This window comes from Aquarana catesbeiana, linkage group LG04 (assembly GCF_042186555.1).
Source record: "Aquarana catesbeiana isolate 2022-GZ linkage group LG04, ASM4218655v1, whole genome shotgun sequence".
In the NCBI taxonomy this organism is placed as follows: Eukaryota; Metazoa; Chordata; class Amphibia; order Anura; family Ranidae; genus Aquarana; species Aquarana catesbeiana.
In genome coordinates, this window is record NC_133327.1 from 516,117,165 (window position 1) to 516,133,624 (window position 16,460).

Consider the following 16,460-nt stretch of genomic DNA (forward strand, 5'->3'; position numbering starts at 1 on the left):
TTTAAAGTCCGGCGCACCTGGCGGACAAAGTCCGTCGGAAAGTGTGCCGGACCAAGTAGGATAGAAAGTCCGACCGTGTGTACGCGGCATTAGGCTTCAGACTGTATCAACTATGACAAGAAAATATGAACCCCAAACCCATCATATAGCTATATAGTTATAAAAAGTATTATTGCAGCATCTAAGTAAAAAAAAGAAAAAAGAAAAGAAGACTGGTTTATCAGGCCAGGGACAATCTCATCCTCAGAGACAGACAAGCAAGTTAGCTTGAAAAGTAAAACCAAAACAATAGACAAAAGGCTGATGTAACCTGAGAAGAAATAGGATAAAAGGGGAGTCTCAAAGAGGTAGGCCCTCAATGCCCAACTCTCCTGCAACAGTTGAGGAATGAGTAACTCCCTGACCAAGGGAGAGGAGCTTGAGGGCAAGCATGCTGTAGACCTTTTAACTGAACAACCAACTGGTTAAAACTGTTTCAGATGAAGCAATATCCAGCCAAGTCTTGGAGGCTGTAGTTCCATTACGAAAGAGTTGTGCACTAAGGCCCACGATGACTGATCTCTCCACAAAGGGAGATCTGAGTGTCTCAAAGTAAGGATGTCATGAGAAGACACTAGGGCAGACAGTGGAGCCAACACCATGAAGAACAACAGGTGTGCAGAGATGAGACTAATGAGTCAGAGCCCTGGTGGGACAGAGTTCAGCAAGTACTTCTGACTGATTGTGCAGGTCAGATGGTCCCCCTCTAGGGAAGGGATGGTGGATCCTTCAAATACTAGTTCCAACTGATGGCTCCCTCCACTGAGTCTGGCTGCATCAATTTTAACTGTGGGCAGCTGAAGCTGCTGCCTGTTCACTTCCTGGATTTACACAGACACACAGAGGCACATCTCCAGCTCTGCAGCTCTCATTGGCCCTCTTATGACTTATCCCCCTCCCTTCCTGGCAAACTCTCACGAGAGAGAGAGCTGTGCATGATGTCATAAGCCTAGGCTTTTTACCAGACAAGAAACAGGAAGTGGGCTGTATAAAGTATTTACTGGCAGAAAAAAAATGTTTTACTATCCAAAGTTAAAACAACAAGGCCAGAGGATTTAACAGATGGAAAGATGAAAAAATGACTGAAGTTCCGCTTTAAGTCTGCTAATCTGTGCGGTGGCACAGGAAGGTGGAGGGTGAGAAGCTGAATAGGGGGATACATTTATAAACAAAAAGGGCTGCTTTGTTCACCTGATGCCTAAAGGGTAAACTGCTTAAGAGCCCCAAACAGGTCAACAAACATACCTTCATTTGGAAAAGTGGGGTGCATATTCATGCCGAAGACTTCACCAAAGGCATAACAGGATGTTTGCTTTCAATTGTGCTGTTATCTTGAGTTGTTCTTACTCCAAAAATAGGTAAATAAGAGGGATGGGTCACAGCCGACCTTTACTTGGGCTTCTTGTGCTGAGGCAGGTGAAGGTTTTGTCCTCCAATGATTTCCTTGGTGATAATGTCAAGTGGAGGACCTGAACAGATGTCATCCCTCAGACAAAATTATTCATGTGCTTCTTGGATACAGCATCTGCATACAGCACCTTAACCAGAGTACTCTACTCATGTGTATGGACAACAGGCCCATAGGAGATTTAAGCCTATATGTTTCCAGCAGGCCGTCACACTTGAACCATAGTACTCCAGACACCTTTTTCACACCTTCTATCAAGAAAGGTTTCACTGTTGCAGTGGAGAGGTTTATTTTAGGAGATTACATTTTTCTTTCTCGTATATCACAGGACACAGAGCCTCAGTAATTACTAATGGGTTATAGGGTATCATTAGGTGATTGGACACTGGTCACACCTAGACAGGAAGTTCAAAGCCCTATATAACCCCTCCCTTTCCTGGGAATAACCTCAGTTTTTTCACCAGTGTCTTAGGTGTTGGTCATGAATAAGATGTGCTGTGCTGAGCTCCAAAGGAATATCCTATACTGGGGCAAGCCATGCAGCCGGATCCATTCAAAGTGTCTTTTCCAGGCCGAATCGGATGGTACCCGGGGCTCGTGTCAGAAGAAACAAGGTTTTACCTGTAACGCTTCTCTTTTTAGAGAGCTGGACCCTGGGATCCAGTATTTGGTTTTTTCAGCCATATCTCTGGCGGGGTGCTTTACGGGGCCAGAACTGTGGATCCCCCTATACATAGGGGGCCCCAGTCTCTGAAGGTTTTTCTCTAAACGGAGCCCACCGTGAGAGGTGAAGATTGGGTCTGTTGCAACAGAACCCTGCAGCTGGAAAAGGTAAGGGAAGACCCCTTAAGAATTTTTCCAGTTCTTATAAGGTTTCTCCTTTAAGTAAATGTATGCTATGTCTATAGTCGCCACCGGGGGCTGTCAAGAGCACATACCTTTTCATGCTTGATCTGTCTTGTCTCAGGTGTCCACGCTGTACACTCCTCCAAGCCATGCTCCAGGTAGGATGTGGGAAGGGTTTTTTTTTCCTACAGGGATTCTCCCCCCACGGCTTAGGTAAAGGCACAGGGAAGCGGTAGTATGCCGCACCGCACGCTGCCACCATTATAGCGGCTTCCCATCCACCGGCCCTCCTCTCTCCTCTGCCCTGACCCCCCCTCCATGCTAGTTCCGAGGATCTAGAGCCTCGGCTCGCGCAGGAAACAGTCTTTTTTAAAAAGACGAGGGGGGACGGGAGGGGTGGAGCGTTAACGCAACGTCGGCGTGGTGAAACGCTCACATTGCAGGCTGTATACAGGCTATAAGGTGCACTCTTTTCAGATGCACACGGCCTATGGAGGGACACAGAGCAGATGGGCGCATGTGAGGTGGGAGACACAGGCATTCCCAGGCAAACATTTGCTTGAGCGCCAGACTGAGACTTGGTAGCAGCGGCAGTTGCTGATCTACATTGCTCAGCAGTCAGTGCTTTCTGGTAGTGCCTCTGCTTTTTGTGTTTTGCACTAGGGGCAAAAGAGGTACATATACCCCGAAAAATAGGGGCTCTAAGGGACTCCCTCAGGCTCTGAGGACCCCCCTTCTGCAGCACCTTCCCCCCTGAAGGACTGGGGGAAGCTGGCCAGGGTGAGCCGTCGGGGTCAGGGGCTGCAGCTGCTTCTGGCACTTCAGCTCCTGTATACATTACACAGGAGGTTCTTTCCTCAACCATTAATGGATTAGAGAAAAGACTGGTGGCCTTAATTGCATCTTCACTCTGTGAAAGAAAACGCACTAAGTCCCCCTCTGCCACCCAGGACCCTCAAACAGAGGAACTCTGGGGAAAAAGGAAAGGAATCCCTCTCAGAGGATCGGGATGAGACTTATGATTCATCTTCTGAGGAATCAAGTGGAGAAGGGCCCTCTTCAGCTTCTCAGGATGAGAAGGTGTTAGTGCAAATTTTGTCTGGATGGGTCCGTTCCACATTCAGGTTACCCGTATCTGAGTCAGTTAAAGAACCCTCCTTGGCTTGGGTTCACTGAAGCCCCCTCAAACTACACATGCTTTTCTGTTTATGGTTACTGAAAAAGCTTATTTATTCTGAGTGGGATCACCCAGATAAAATTTTTTTCCACCTAAAAAAGTTTGCAACACTTTATCCTATGGAGGAAAAATTTACTAAGATGGGGGGTTTACCGGCAGTTGACGCCGCCATTCCTCCGTATATAAGTCTGGCTTGTCTTGTCGACAACGCTCAGATACCTAGGGGTCCAACTGATAAGAAATTGGAATTCCTGTTGAAAAGTGATTTCTTCTCGGCAGGTTCAGTGGCAGAAGGTCCTAATAGCTCAACCTGCAGTGGCAGCAATCAGTCTGTCAATACTTGAGAGACCATGTTAAACAGGTCCTCAAAGTTTTACCTGAACAGCAAGCCCGGGGGTTTGCCAACCTACCAGCGGCTTTGTGTTTGCTGTTGACGCAATCAGAGATTCTATCATCCAAACCTTTCGCTCTTGCGCTTGGGTTGGTACATATGCGTAGAATCTTATGGTTGAAAATTTCAGCCGAATCACCATGTAAGAAGCTTCTGGCTCAGTTTCCCCTTCATGGTGCAAGGCTGTTCGGAGAGGATTTGGTATACATCATTCTTTTAAACAGGCTCTGTCCCCAGTGCCAGGAGCATCAGCCTCCAGGCAGTCGCGATGGCCTCCTCCGTCAGGCTCAAGAAATAAATCTCAGAATTGACCCAGAGACAAAAGAAGTCCTGTGCGAGGAAGCCTACTAGACAAGACGCTAAAGCCTCTTTATGAAGGAGTGCCCCCGCTCGCTCGGGTGGGGGAAGACTGCTACAGTTCTCAAGGATCTGGTAGGAGGATTTCCAGGACAGATGGGTGATGTCCACATTAACTCTAGGTTACAAACTAGAGTTCCGAGAATTCCCCTCTCCTCGTTTCCTCAGATCAAATGCTCCCAGAGACCCAGAGAAAAAGAAGTCTCTCCTTCAAGCATTGGAGTGACTATTGTCGCAAAAAGTTATCGTGGTTGTTCCCATGCAAGAGCAGCGATTGGGGTTTTTTTCAAACCTTTTCACGGTTCCAAAACCAAATGGAGATGTCAGACCCATTTTAGATCTCAAGGATCTAAACCGATTCCTAAAGATACGATCCTTTCGCATGGAATCGATCCGATCGGTAGTCTCCATCCTACAAGAAGGAGAATTTCTGGTGTCAATAGACATCAAGGATGCATACCTGCATGTACCTATTTTCCCTGCTCATCAAAAGTACCTGCGTTTCAAAGTAGAAAAACGCCACTTTCAGTTTATAGCTCTGCCTTTCGGGCTAGCTACTGCACCTCGGGTTTTTACAAAAATCTTGGCCCCTCCGCTGGCCAGATTAAGGGCCCAAGGTATAACGGTAATAACATACCTAGACGACCTGCTCTTGATAGACCGCTCGGTAGCCCGCTTGGACCAAAGCTTGGTCACCACAGTCAACTACCTGGAACACCTAGGTTGGCTCCTCAACTCAGAAAAGTCTTCTTTGAAACCAGTAAGAAGACTAGAGTATTTCGGTCTGGTCATAGATACAGCCCAGAAGAGGGTAATTTACCGCAGGCAAAGATCAGTACCATAAAAGAACTGATTCAGGTAGTCAGGGCAAAGAAAGATCCTCCTATTCGCCTTTGTATGAGACTACTGGGGAAGATGGTGGCTTCATTCGAAGCAGTTCCCTATGCTCAGTTTCATTCGAGACTGCTGCAAAACAGTATCCTGTCTGCCTGGAACAAGGAGGTTCAGGCATTGGATTTCCCGATGCGTCTGTCTCCTACAGTGCGTCAGAGCCTCAGTTGGTGGTTGATACCCGAAAATCTGCAAAAGGGAAAACCCTTTTTTCCAGTTGCCTGGACAGTGGTAACAACAAATGCCAGTCTTTCGGGTTGGGGAGCAGTTCTGGAACAGTCGATTGTCCAAGGGAGATGGTCCAAGACAGAGAGGACCTTACCCATCAACATTCTAGAGATCCGTGCGGCGTATCTAGCCCTAAAGGCCTGGACACTCAGGTTAGAAGGTTGCCCTGTCAGGATCCAGTCCGACAATGCCTTATATAAATCACCAGGGAGGCACCAGGAGTCAGGCAGCCCAAGGAGAAGTAAACCAGATCTTAAGCTGGGCAGAAGCATGTGCCGTGCATATCGGCAATCTTCATTCCGGGAGTAGAGAACTGGCAGGCGGACTACTTGAGTCGCCGGCAGTTATTCCCAGGGGAATGGTCTCTTCTCCCCGACGTCTTCTTGGCCATATGCTAAAGATGGGGGTTCCGGATGTAGATCTCTTTGCATCCAGGTTCAACAACAAGATTGATAACGTTGTGTCAAGAACAAGGGATCCTCTTGCATGCGGGACAGATGTGTTGGTGACTCCATGGCATCAATTCTCCCTGATTTATACATTGCCTCCTATTCTGCTACTGCCACGACTTCTTCGCAGAATCAGGCAGGAAAGGAAGTCGGTACTTCTGGTGGCCCAGCATGTCCCCGAAGAGCTTGGTATGCAGAAATAGTAAAGATGGCAGTAGGTCCCCCGTGGACTCTACCGTCACGTCCAGACCTGCTATCCCAAGGTCCAGTGTTCCATCCTGCCTTACAAACGCTAAATTTGAGGGTCTAGCTATTGAAACCCACGTTCTGAAGAGTCGTGGGCTTTCAGGTCCTGTGATTTGTACCTTAATCAATGCAAGAAAGCCAGCTTCCAGAATGATTGATCATAAGAGTCTGGAAAGCTTAGATCTCCTGGTATGTATCCAGGGCTTGGCATCCCAGAAAATATGTCATAAGTAGAATTCTTGACTTTCTACAAATGGGATTAGAAGTTAAGCTGGCCTTAAGTACCATCAAGGGCCAGGTCTCGGCCTTGTCAGTATTATTTCAACGGCCGCTTGCTTCGCATTCTTTAGTCCGAAGCTTTATACAGGGGGTAACACATCCTAATCCTTCGGTTAGGGCACCCCTAAACCCCTGGGACTTGAATTTGGTTCTGTCAGTTTTACAGAAACAGCCTTTTGAACCAATACGTCAAATTCCCTTGGTCTTGTTGACAAGAAAGTTAGTTTTTTCTGGTAGCCATTTCTTCTGCTAGAAGAGTATCAGAATTAGCAACTCTTTTCTGTAAAGAGCCTTATTTAATCATACACAAGGATAGAGTGGTATTGCGCCCTCATCCTAGCTTTCTACAGAAAGTGGTTTCAGATTTTCATCTAAACCAAGATATTGTTCTACCTTCCTTTTTTCCAGATCCCTGTTCTATGGAAGAAAGGTCACTACATTCTTTAGATGTAGTAAGAGCAGTTAAGGCCTATCTGGAAGCAACTGCTCAAATTCGCAAAACGGATGTTTTGTTCGTACTGCCAGAAAGTCCCAATAGAGAACAGGCAGCGCCAAAGTCTACTATTTCAAAATGGATTCGACAAATGATTATTTAAGCTTACGGAAACAGAAACAGAAAATTCCACATTTTCAAATCAAGGCACACTCCACAAGGGCTATTAGTGCTTCTTGGGTGGTGCATCACTGGGACTCTATGGCTCAAATCTGCAAGGCCGCAACCTGGTCTTCAGTCCATACATTCTCTAGATTTTATCAGGTGGATGTGGGAAGGCATGAGGATATCGCCTTTGGGTGTAGTGTGCTGCAGGCAGCGGTACGAGGCCCTCAAGACTGATTACACCCTACTTTGTGTGGTCCCCTCCCCTCAAATAGCATTGCTCTGGGACATCCCGTCAGTAATTACTGAGGCTCTGTGTCCCGTGATGTACGAGAAAGAAAATAGGATTTTTATAACAGCTTACCTGTAAAATCCTTTTCTTTTGAGGTACATCACGGGACACAGAGGTCCCGCCCCTCTTCTAATACACTTGTATTGCTTTGCTACAAAACTGAGGTATCCCTAGGAAGGGGTGGGGTTATATAGGGGGTTGAACTTCCTGTCTAGGGTGTGACCAGTGTCCAATCACCTAATGATACCCTATAACCCATCAGTAATTACTGAGGCTCTGTGTTCCGTGATGTACCTCAAAAGAAAAGGATTTTACAGGTAAGCTGTTATAAAAATCCTATTATTCCATCAGAGTTTGACAGATGAAATAGGAAGGCCACAGCCTACCAGCGAGAATTGGGTTTTAAGGAGGCATTCTAGCTGCTGAGAAGTATAATCCTTGAAGGCAGAATAGACCCCGACTGGCCTAGTGGTTTTCCTGATAAAGTGAGTCACTGCCGGATCCACAGTGAGTACAGACCGCTGTTTAATAAATTTGTTTCCAAATGGTCACAGAAGCATTTAGGGGGAGTCCAGGACCTCTTACGGTGCATCCAAACCTAATAGAGGAAAACCTCAAAGGATTGGAGCTCTAAAAAAGACCTGATCTTGGAGACAGCAAGATGATCCTCCAAATGCAGGGTAGTACATACCCCATCAATAAGGGCCAAAATTGTCTTCTGCAATTTTTTGGGTAATGGCAGAAGACTGATTTTCTTAAAAACAATTTCACCTGAAAGAGACTGAGGAAACCCAGAATCTAACTTAGAGATGATGTCTGTGCCAGATTGCGTTTACGAAGACCATAGGGAGATCAGAAATTGACTGCAGTGGAAGTGGGGGAACACATGTACATGTGTCTTCAGTAGAGGCCCTTGGCAATAAGGGGGGGTGTCAGCCTTACCCAGCAGAGCTAAGGAGGACTCCGATGAGGTGGACCCTAAAATCATAAGGAAACCAGATTTCAGATTTTGGATGTCAGTGCCTTCAAAGGGCATGGAGTAAACATCCTTGGAACCGTTAGGAGAGTGTTAGCTGGGATCACCTGTTAAAGTAGAATTGTTCCCTCTGTGTTTAGATACCAACAAGGTGCAACCTTATGACAGTAAAGCACATAAGCTCAGGGCATGAGGCAAGGCTTTAGGTACTTATAAAACCCAGACAATTTAACTGTAGACGGGCAGTGGGCACAGACCGAAGATCGGCATTCCATATTCCTTTTTGCATGGAGAACCAAGAGCAGCAGATGGGAGATGCTTCCTCGAGGCTTAATAGCTGGAAAGAGAATGCGCTCTACAGTCCACCCAGCAGGGGATGTCCATGTTTAGTTCCTCAGCACTAAACGCTTCAGCTGTAAAACCGGTGATGTAAATAAAGCGGTAGCTCCAGCTGCTCAGCCTGATTGGCCTATTCAAAGAGCAAGTCTCAGAGCCAGGGCAAGCGCAGAGGCAATGCCATAATGGCACTGGACCTGGAAAGAGCTCTGCGACTAATTTGTTACCAGAACGGGGTCTGAAAAGTGCCTAACATGGAACTCAGAGCCCGAGGGTCACTTCCAGGCTAACCCTGAATGTCCAGTCCAGAGGGGTCCAGGTACAGCACTCCAAAGTTAGACTGAGTAGAGGTCAGTCTGGATAGCTGCCACTGTGGAGACCAGAGTCAGAAGAGGTGTATCAAGGAATCTTGGCTGAAGAAACATTTAAGAGAAAAAACAAAAAAGGCTAGCAAGAAATTGATAGACTCTTCCCAGCAAGAGCTGAAGAAAAGATGTCCATCTAGGACAGGCTTTCTCATCTAGGGTTTAGAGAAACCACCACCATTACTCTGGTGGTTAGTGGGAAGAATGCTCTCTGTACAGACAGGTAAAAAAAATTGGTGTCAGTGATTACTTATCTGACTGTCAGAAATTGCTCGCAGCTCATGGAACCCCTAGAAACCTGTAGTGGCCAGGGTTCTTCCACAGGTTGCTAGGGGTTCCATGAGCTGTGAGCAATTTCTGACAGTCAAATAAGTAATCACTGACACCAATTTTTTTATTTTTTTTACCTGTCTGTACAGAGAGCATTTTCCCACTGACCACCACTGAGGGGTGCAGTTTTCCACTAACCACCAGAGTAATGGGGCCCTTCTCCCAATTGCCTGAGTGCACCTCAAACATAAAGATATATATAAAGTTTCCAAATGGTAATAAGCTAAATTTTGAACATTTCACATTAGACACAGTGGATATCTTAAGAATCCATAACGCCAACAAACTGAAAAAAAAGGTAGTAACCATAGGCGTGCGCAGGGGGAGTGCCAGGTGTGCCTGGGCACACCCTAATCAATCTGTGCAGTGCCGACATACTGCCTGGGCTTCAGTGTGTTTGAGCATTGGCATTTATACCCTAATGCAATAGGCTGCGCACACCTATGGTAAAAACTTTGGTTATGCACAAAGCTGCTCTTTCAAGGGGTTAAGAAAAGGCAGTACCCTATGAAAAAAGCAGTATTACACCTAAATATCCGGTGGCTCATTTTCTGAAACATCATACTATATTTGAGTTCCCAGCACTGATTCTACTTGATTCCTCAAGCTGGTCTAATAGTGTATATCACAAAATTCTATTAGGTAGCCATTGACTTTTTGTTGAACATATAGATACAACGAGGGCAGGAGGCGGAGCCTAGCAGAGCAGACATGCATTGTTAGAGCTCCACACCGCTGAGGAGAGAAGAGAAGGACAAAGCGGAGCCTGCAGGCTCAAAAGGTATCCATTTGAACCTTTTTGCCCCAGGGAACAAACTGTGAAAGTTTGGGCAGGAAATATGGTACTGGGAGGAAACCGTGGCAGAAATAAAAATCACCTCACAAAGAGCTCACAGGCACTCACTGCAGCTGAAGCAGCTCCAGTCACCTCACAAGATACAGCATCAGGGTGCTCTCACAGACAGAAAATGTCACAGCAAGACTCTCCATTTGAGTCAGATACAGAACAAATCCTCTCACAAACTTCTCCACAAGCCTCCTCAGCATCCCCAGTAATATTATTACAATTTGAAAAGATGCTTCATAAGGCTCAATAGATATCCCTACTGAACGTTTAGAACTGCACAGAGTACACAGAGCCCTCACAGCCAAAAAGAAAGATGGACCCCCACGTGATATAATCACAAAATTTCATTATTACAGAACGAAAGAACAAATACTAATTGCTGCAAGAGAAAAAAAGGAACTTAATTTTCAAGGACACAATTATCACATTTTTGCTGACCTATCCCAACTTACTATTACTAAAAGACGATCCATGAAACCCCAACTAATGGAACTGCAGCGCCACAACATTATGTATCAATGGGGCTTCCCCTTTTCAGTCAGAATTAACTACCAAGGTACAATTTACAGAAGCAGATCAGCAGATGAACTACAACAAACCCTTTTAAAATTAAATCTGACAGAACCCACAAGCAGCAACACTCCCACACGCAGAAGAATGGCATCATCTTCACCTTCAGGCAGCATCCAGAAAATTTCAGAACAAAATGGGAATCATCATTCTCACAAAAGAGGCCGTTATGCCACATCATCCATGGACCAAGAAGATTCAATGGACTGACATCCTAATTCCTGATATCTCTTCATTTATTATACTAAGAGATGGTTCTCTATAAAAAAAACCTGTATTTATAACTGAATGTAACTGCATTCTGATAGTCACACACTGTGTGGGATCATGTTACATTCCAGTTATATTTCTTATTACTTCTGATTCATATAGCCTTAGAATATATAAGTGAAATAAGGAAATTCTTGTTCAGTTATATATTATCAGGTAATAACAATAGATTTATTACTTTTTAGGACAAATATGTTCAATAATCCAGAAGTAATGGAAGCTTTTTCTTTCTTTTCTTAAAACAAATATATTATTACCTAACTAGTTCCTAGAATTATGTTTTTGTTTATTCTAATCTGAAGCAATACAACCTCAATTTTATGAGTTAACATATCTAAACAGTTACATATGAATAAAATATGTAATTGTTTACTCTAAAAGGGTTAAAATCCCAAAATAATTCAAACTATCTTCATCAATACCAAAGTTATTAACAGTACCTTTCTAACTGAATTATTTAGCCTAGGGCAAGACTAACCATATACAACCACCCTGGAATAAATAATTTCAACAAAAAACTATATTCTGCACTCCAATTAATGAAACATCATTTTGATGTCTTTTGACATAGCACTTCTCTCCTGTAAGCGGAAGATCCGTGTACCCCCATTAGCCCTCCTCATTCTCCCAACCATATTATGTGGGAGTGTGACGAAGGCACTTATTCCCCTGAGAGAGATATTTATTCTCTTTCACGGGTAAATTGTGATTACTTGCAAAAAATAATTTATACAATGTATCATCTAATCTCATATGTTTTTTGTTTACTCTTTACTCCAGAATTCACTGGTTTCTTTTCTATCTATTCATCTCTTCAGTCCACACAGGTTGATCTGCGCAGTCAGCTCTGCATAACAAAAAGTAAGTCAAAACTATTTGATCTATTGCCATGGCACCACTGCATATACTTTCCCTGAATGTTCAGGGAAAAAAAAGTCCCTCAAAAAAGGACCAAAGCCTTCCGTACTTTCCATAACAAAAAGGCTCACATAGTATGCCTCCAAGAAACACACTTCACCAAAGATTCTACTCCAAAATATATTTCTCCTTTTTATCAACAAATTTACACGGCTTCTGCCTGTACCAAGCAAAGGGGAACTCTAATTGCATTTCACCGATCCACACCATTCACCTTATCATCAGAAATTAAAGACCCAGAAGGTAGATACCTGATACTCATGGGTTATATAATGGATACAGCAATCACGGTGATTTCCTACTACGCTCCTAACAAACAACCTACACCATTCCTCTCACATATATTACAAGTGATTAATACACACAAAATAGGAACAGTGATAATGTGTGGGGATTCGAACCAGGTCCTCCTCCCATTTCTAGATAAATCACCTTTTACACCATCCAAAATAACCTCTAGATTACCTTTTTCTCAACTTCTTTCCAAATACAATCTGGTAGATTCGTGGAGAGAAAGTAACCCAATGAAAAAGAAATTCACTTATTTCTCGCACCCTCATCAAACCTTCACCAGAATAGATCATATTTTTCTAACAATAGGAATGATACCAGAAATTATTGCATCAGATATAATTCCGATTCCGTGGTCTGACCATAATGCAGTATACACTACTATAGCCTCAGCCATGCCAAAAGCGCATGACCCAACGCGGTACTTACCGGACATAATGCTCAAACACCCACTACATCAGATGGCCATTGAACAAGCTTTAAAGGAATACATATCAATTAATAATACAACAGACATCTCCCCAATAACACTGTGGGAAGCTCATAAGCCTGTCTTGCGTGGTACAATACAAAGACAAATGGCACTATTTAAACGGGAACGCAAAAATCTAGCAAAAAAACTAGAACTCAATTTTAATGCAGCCTACATATCATTTCAAGATAATCCATCTCAGAGTACAAAATCTCATCTGGAAAAATCTAGATTGGAATACGATCTATTTCTCACTGAGTCAGTTGATAAATCCCTCAAACGCTCCAAACACAATTTCTACATGAATACAAACAAACCAGGTACATATTTGGCTCGGGCATTAAATTCAACTAACAAATCTTTCAAACCAATACATTTGAAATTATCAAAAAATGTTTACACTTGTAATCCAGTTAAAATAGTCCATAAATTTCACTCACATCTCGCAACTTTATACAAGACAAACAATGAATTTAATCCTACAGAGGCTGAATCCTTCTTCTCAAAAATAACCTTACCTGAGTTATCTCAGAATCAAAAAAGCAGTTTGGATGAGCCTATAACTATAGATGAAGTTGCTAACGCCATAAAAGACCTAAAACTTAACAAAAGACCAGGCCCAGACGGCTACTCGGCTTTATACTATAAAACATTCTCAGAAATACTCTCTCCCATTCTCACTGAAACTTTTAACAAACTTCTAGATGGACATTCTTTTCGGCAAGAAACACTAATGGCAATTGTTTGTATGATCCCAAAACCCCTTTCTGATGATACTTCCTGTGTGAATTATCGGCCTATCTCTCTGTTAAACCTCGATATTAAATTATTAGCAAAAATAATAGCAAAACGCCTCAATAGCATTATAGGAAAATTAATACATAGAGATCAAGTAGGCTTCATGCCAAATAGACAGGCAGGCGATAATATACGCAGGGCAGTGTTATTGGCACATATTGCTAAAAAACGGAAAATCCCTTTATGTTTTCTATCTCTCGATATTAAGAGGGCATTTGACACAGTATCCTGGCAATATATGCAATATTCATTACAAAAATGGGGTTTTGGACCCCACTTTTTAACATGGATCAAAGCATTATATAATAAACCCAAAGCCTATATAAAATATGCTGGATACAAATCTGAAGCCTTTAATATCGAAAGAGGTACCCGACAGGGTTGCCCATTATCTCCCTTATTATTTGCCCTTATACTCGAACCCATGGCCCAATACATCAGAACAAACCAAACTATAACTGGCATTGAAGTAGGAGGTATTACACACAAATTATGTATATTTGCAGACGATATATTACTTTTTCTATCATCACCACAGGTCTCTGGTCCTAACTTAATACCAGCTCTTGATGGATTTGCAGCCCTATCCGGCCTTATGATTAATCCTAAGAAATGCCTAGTGCTTAATATTTCACTCACAAACATGGAATTGATCCCGGCTAGGGCTGCACTCCCATTCACATGGGCAGAAAAATCAATCCCATATCTTGGAATTCATTTAACAGCATCTCATTCTGACTTATTCTCAACCAATTATCCTCCTGTATTAAGACAGATCACAAATCTAATAAAACAATGGTCGCAACTTCCTTTATCCTGGATAGGGAAGATTAATGCAATCAAAATGACTATTCTACCCAAATTGCTTTATCTATTCAGAGTCCTCCCTATTCCAATTCCTTCCTATTTTTTGAGAATAGTACAAAAAAGAGCAACTTCGTTTATATGGGGCTCTTCTAAACCACGTATACCTATACACACACTACATCTTCCCAAAAATAAAGGAGGCCTGGGATACCCTAATTTTACTAACTACTACAGAGCAGCACATTTGGCCAGTCTGTCCAAATACCATGCAAAACAGGAAATCCCATTATGGGTATTTATAGAGGCTTCAGAAAATGACCCTCTATTAATATCAAATTTATTATGGCTTGATCCTAAAGACCGCTTTAAAATTCATAATCCCATAACTAAACACTTCTTATCTCTCTGGGATAAACTAAAAACCAAATATCAGTTACAATCTCCACACAATCCTCTCCTTTCTTTTATCAGAAATCCGGCCTTTTATCCGGCATGGATCTACCCAAATTCTTTTAAAGCTTGGACAACATCAGGCATTCAGACACTAAATGACTTCATAGCATCTAAATCATTCCTTTCATTCCCATCGCTTAGAGAAAAATATGATCTACCAAACTCTGAGATATTTAGATATCTCCAAATCAAAAATTTCTATACACCATTCCTAAAGGGGGATACACCATTATCCCAATTATCCATTTTTGAATCAATCTGTACAAAAGATCCATTTGCTAAAGGTACAATTTCATCACTTTATAATCAATTATATGGAGTAGCAAATCTTAATAGACCCTCTTACGTTCAGAGGTGGGAGGAGGACCTGGGACGAACTTTAGAAGACACGGACTGGTCTAACATATGGCTCACATCTAAGTCATCTTCACCCAACATCTTAGCACTGGAGACAAATTATAAAGTCCTAACTCGCTGGTACCTTGTACCCGCTAGAGTGGCAAAATATTCACCTAATACCTCAGCTCTTTGTTTTCGAGGATGCCCAGAAATAGGCACATATTTACACATATGGTGGACGTGCCCAGTAATCCAAACCTTCTGGAAGGAAGTCTTCGTGATTGCATCTAAAATATTTAAAAAAATAATACAACCAGATCCATATTTAACTTTACTTAATCTAAAACCGGAATGGTCAACACTCTCTCAATTCAAACTTATGATCCAACTAATAACGGCTGCAAAACAAACAGTGGCCAAGGCATGGAAATCTCCTACATTGGTACTAGCAGAAACAATTCACAGAATGAATAATACAATGTCCCATGCTAAGATGGTAGCCATCGATCAAAATCAAATTCCAAAATTTGAAAAACTTTGGCATCCTTGGATAAAACAACAGTTCCTGTCAAACTTCAATGACTCTGTCCTGTTGCCAGGACAACCTTGTGGACCATACCTCTACCTTTCAACCTTTTTTCTTCTTTCTCTTTCCTTTTCTCCACCTTACGATTAAAGCTCATTATCAGAATTTATTTGACCTATATACACTCTACTTGTAAACAATATGTATAGTAGGTATAAATCATTTAAATACCTACAAAAGTAACTAAGGAAATGATATATATCTTTAATTTAGGTTTACGTGAACCCAATGTTTAATATTTGAAATTTCATGATATTTACCTATATAAACCCTACTGTAAAACAATGAGCTTACTTTATAGATCCTTGAAAACTTACTTTATGTATCTTTATAACATTGTATACTCAATAAACTTCTTTTGACAAGGAACATATAGATACAACATAGATACATTCTATAAAAATTATGTTTTATTTGTATCAATTAAAAAGTCATTATAAAAAGGTGTCTATTTGGGGTTCACAAAATGCACAAATTCAAGACAATCCACATGTAAAATCTTGTTTTAACTCTCATGTTGTATCTATATGTTCCACAAAAAGTCCATGGCTTACCTAAGAGAGTTTTGTGATATACTATATATATACTGATGTATAGGGACATGTGGATATATAGCACACACAGTCTGTTTCAAATATTGCCTGGTCTATTAGTGGGTCTCACCACTGCTCACTTATGTTTCTCCTGCTGACCCCTAGTTATTGCAGAACACAGTAGTGAGGTAAGGGTTGATGGGAGGAACTACAGACGCCAGCTGGGGATAGGCAATGCCACACACCCACTAGAGTGTTATAATACTGACTCCTGAAGCTCTGCTACAGGGCAAAGTTTCAACAAACAGGCTGCCGGTAGGTGGTAAGTATAATGCTGCTTTCTTCACAGAATACTGATATTGTAATTT

The 16,460-nt window shown here is 42.4% G+C and overlaps 1 protein-coding gene across 7 annotated transcripts in view; it reads right to left on the reverse strand.

Moving 5' to 3' along the window:
- Positions 1-16,460, reverse strand: part of UTRN (utrophin) — a 1,071,426-nt gene that overhangs the window by 641,635 nt on the left and 413,331 nt on the right. The window lies entirely within an intron of this gene.